Source organism: Symphalangus syndactylus, chromosome 4, assembly GCF_028878055.3.
Source record: "Symphalangus syndactylus isolate Jambi chromosome 4, NHGRI_mSymSyn1-v2.1_pri, whole genome shotgun sequence".
NCBI classification, from domain to species: domain Eukaryota; kingdom Metazoa; phylum Chordata; class Mammalia; order Primates; family Hylobatidae; genus Symphalangus; species Symphalangus syndactylus.
The window spans coordinates 95,861,499-95,865,782 of NC_072426.2; the positions used below are offsets into that span (position 1 = coordinate 95,861,499).

Sequence of the window (4,284 nt, forward strand, 5' to 3'; positions counted from 1 at the left end):
AGCACCTTCTTAACCACGACAACTAAAAGGACTTCTTTTTTTTTTTTTTTTTTTTAAGAGAAAAGGCATACAAATTTATTAAGATACAGGGCTGAGGCCCACAGAATAATTACCCCAACCCCCCAGTGGGGTACAGAAGCTTATATACCCTTTGTCAGAGGCAAAAGAGGAGATGGGTAATGTAGACAATTCTTTGAGGAACAGTAAATGATTATTAGGGAGAAGGAATGGACCAAAGAGACAGAAATTAACTTGTAAATTATTCTCTTTGGAATCTGAATGAGATCAAGAGGCCAGCTTTATCTTGTGGAAAAGTCCATCTAGGTATGGTTGCATTCTTGTCTTCTGCAGTAGATAATGAGGTAACCGAAGGCAATTGTGCTTCTTTTGATAAGAAGCTTTCTTGGTCATATCAGGAAATTGCAGAGAAAGTCCCTCCTTGGCAAGTTTACTTAGCGCTGGTATACTTGGTGACAGCCTTGGTGCCCTCGGACATGGCGTGTTTGGCCAACTCCCCGGGCAGCAGCAGGCGCACGGCCGTCTGGATCTCCCTGGAGGTGATGGTCAAGCGCTTGTTGTAATGCGCCAGGCGGGAAGCCTCACCTGCGATGCGCTCGAAGATGTCGTTGACGAAGGAGTTCATGATTCCCATGGCCTTTAGAGGAGATGCCGGTGTCGGGGTGGACCTGCTTCAGCACCTTGTACATGTATACGGAGTAGCTCTCCTTGCGGCTGCGCTTGCGCTTCTTGCCGTCCTTCTTCTGCGCCTTAGTCACAGCTTTCTTTGAGCCCTTCTTGGGCGCGGGGGCAGACTTTGCTGGCTCCGGCATGTCGAAGGCGAACTATGAGTCTGAGGCGAGCAGGAGATCGAGAAAACGGGAAGTAATGTGTAAAAGGACTTCTTAATAAGGTCCTAATTACTTTTCATTTCTTAATGAGGCTACTCAAAAGCAGGAGAAACATGAGTGAAAAGGATTGGTGCATTTCTACCTGAGACTGCCTTCTTGAGAGCCTCAGAATGACAGCTGGTGGCCTGGCTTCCTTAAACTCCTGGTATGAAATCAGGGGGAGTTCTGACCTCACTTCGGGTGCGTGTACTGAGTAAACTGAAATTTCTTTCTGTATGAAGAGTGAAGGTATGGCTCTGAGCACAGAAATCCCTTCTGGGTCCCAGAAATGTCTTTTTCAAAGGGGTTGGTGTTAAAAGGGTTCTGGCTGTGCCTCTGTGACATGGACAGAGTCAGCCCGGTTCTTTGGGTCTCAATGTTCCCTTCTGTAAAGACAAAGCTTGGAGACTTTCCCTTGGGATGGGGGAAGGGAACACATGGAGACCCCCTAGGAGGGCAGTGAGCCTCACGTGGATTCTGTTTCTAGAGGAGCAAAGCTGCTTCCGGTTGCCTCCTGGGTGGGGGCTGCTTGCCCTGTGATGGGGCAGCTGGCCCTCAATGTGATGATGATGATACCTCTTGGGCCGGACTGGGATGGGTTGAGTTGGGCTCACAGGGAAAGTTGTCCAGAGGTTGAACTGTGTCTCAGAGTGTGGCCTGACCACAAAGAGTAGGGTCTGTCTGCAGCTGCTGCACCCCAACTGGGGCTGGGCCTTCCTCCTGGGTCCTGTACTCAGCTGGGGAGCATGGCAGAAGCACCAGCGCTCCCTTGCCTCTCCCCAGCACCTCATGGCATGAGGGCTGGGACCCCTGCTCCGCTGGCTAGGTCCACTGGGCCGAAGGAGGGTCTAGTTTTGACTCCTGGCCTTTTTCTTTTTTATCATATAGAAAATATTTTTAAGAAATAAAAACCTTTCTCTGCCCTGGTTATACTGCCCAGCAAAAAATTCTTCCTGCCTCTTGATATGCTTTGAGTCAAACATCTCTCTCTAAAAAACTCACAGCAGTGTGGCCTGAGCTTCAACTTTTAATTCTCATTGAAATTTGAATTTAAATCACAGAGATAGTATATGGTTGTTGTGTTCAAACAACACAGAAGAATACAGAGACTCTGGAAGGAAGTTCTGCTATCGCCTCCACCCCTCTCCTCCCCACTCTCCTCCCTTCTCTTTCTGGCCTGAGTATCAGGCGACATTGCTTTGAGAGGCCACAGTATGCAGTCTGGGTTGGAGGGCCAAGCCAACGACAGGAGGAGCATCACCTCAGAGAGACTCAGTGGCAGGCAAAGTGCGATAACCACAGAAGAGACAGGTCTGTGGTGACCTCCCAGGCCAGGGCAGCAGGTACCAGCCAGGCCTGTGCCTCTGCCATCCACACATTGACAAGGAAGAGCCAGCACTGCCCATCTGCACTTCAGCTCCCGTGGGCTTTCTCTTTCTGGCCTCAAAGGGAAGAAGGCGTCCTCAGCTCAGTCGTAGCAAAGCCCATGACTACACATGTGGAAACCTCTGGATCAGGCTCAGGAGGGAAGCTGCATGACCCCGTGGCTGGCGGCATTCAGCAGAGGCCACTTTTGCAGGAAAGAGCAGGAAGGCAACATAAGCTGAAGGGCAGGGACGTGTGAGCCATGAGATAGGTGGCTGCTGTCAGCGAGTCCCTTCCAGGGTCTCCTAGGGGGCTGCCAGCCCTGTGGGCTGTATGGGGATCATTCAGAGGTGCCCCATCTCAGGTCTCTCTCGTCTCCTCCCCACCACTGCATGAGTTAAACATGGACATTCAGAGCTGTGGTGTACGGGATATACTGCGTCGGGGAGCAAGTGTCACTCCCTTGTCTCTGGACCGACGCTGCTAGGCTGCCCTGGTTAAGCAGCATCCATTTAACTTCTTTAGGGAGCACTGACAGTGTGCCAAGCTCTCTTCTGAGTGCTCAGAATACAGGTTATTGAATCAGACATGGGCCTTGCCCTTGAGATCCTGACAGCAATCTGGTGGCACTGATGCTAGCGGGATGAGCTCTCACCTTCACTCACACAGCAGGCGGCAACACAGCCTCTGCAGGGAGTGTGGAGTATGCACTTTGTTTAGTGATGAGCTCCTAGAGTCCTAAAACACAGAGTCCTTTATTTATGTCTTTGGCCCCACTGCCCCAGCCTTTCACTGTGCCCACCATCTCTGGGCTTTTCAGCTTCCTGGTAATTCAAGAGACCCTCATTGGTTGTTTTTGAGCACAGGTAGCTTTTCCCCTCTGAATGGCCCTTTGAAAGGTAATCCCAACACCCGCCTTCACCAGTCCCGTACAGAAGCCATGTTTCTAATAAACAATCAAGTGGCAATTATCCACTCAAGGATCATCTGTCTTGGGAATTAGTTTTTGTTGTGGTGGTTGTTTCAACTGACTTCTCAGATACTTTTTCTCCAACGTGGTTGGTGAGTTATCAGAGAAGTGGGACTCATTTTACTATTGCCAATACTCGCTGCAAGAAAGAGAGAAGCAAAATAGTGAAGTGGAAAGAGCAGGAGTCAGGAGCCCGAGGACTTGTACCCTAGTCTTGATTCTGACGTGAGCTGGCTCACAGGCTTTCATCGTGAGCATCATTCCCATCACCTGTGAGCTTGAGGTTGCAAACCAGCATGTATTATTTGTGGGAGCACGTGGTGTATTTTAAGTATAAACAATGCATGGGAACTTAGGGACTGCTCTCAAGGAGGCAAGGAATAGGATACAGGAAGGGAAAACAGTCCTTCGGTTCTAATTCTGCTGCGTGAGAGGAACAGTTTTTATCACAGAGCGGGGTAACTTGTAGCTGGAAGGAGCAGGAAGAACATGTAGGCCAAGGGGTAGATTGTTTAAATGGATTAATTCTTGGACTGTGCACTCAGCTTTAGCAGGGCTGTATCTGTGGGACTCCTGTGAGGCCTGGCTTGTGGATGGGTCCGGTAGACATTTGTGATTTGCTTATGCAAGGTCACCGAGGGATAGTATAGGCTTAGAGACAATTTTTTGAGTTCCCAAAATAAAAGGATAGTGTATATTTGAACTTCAAAACCCCTGAGAGTCCTAGACATTGGTTAATCCTCCCAGCTCAGCCTCTTGAGTAGCTGGAACTACTCAAGTATCATGTCACACCATGCCTGGCTAATTAAAAAAAAATTTTTTTTTTGCAGAGATAGGGTTTTGTTATGTTGCCCAGGCTAGTCTTAAGCTCCTGGCCTCAAGCAGTCCTCCCGCCTCAATCTCCCAAGGTGCTGTGTTGCTCTTAGATAATCCCAAATTTATGTATCTGTGTGAGGGGTTTCTTAGTTCCAACAACCGATAGGCAAGGCCAAAGGTTTCTGTCACTTTTCCCTGTGTGGGCATTCAAAGCCATGTTTCCTAAAACAGCCCCGTCCTACCATA

At 49.2% G+C, this 4,284-nt stretch overlaps 1 pseudogene; it reads right to left on the bottom strand.

Annotated features, from left to right (window-relative positions):
* Positions 1-335: 335 nt before the first annotated feature.
* Positions 336-995, bottom strand: LOC129480975 (histone H2B type 1-K-like; annotated as a pseudogene).
* Positions 996-4,284: the final 3,289 nt, after the last annotated feature.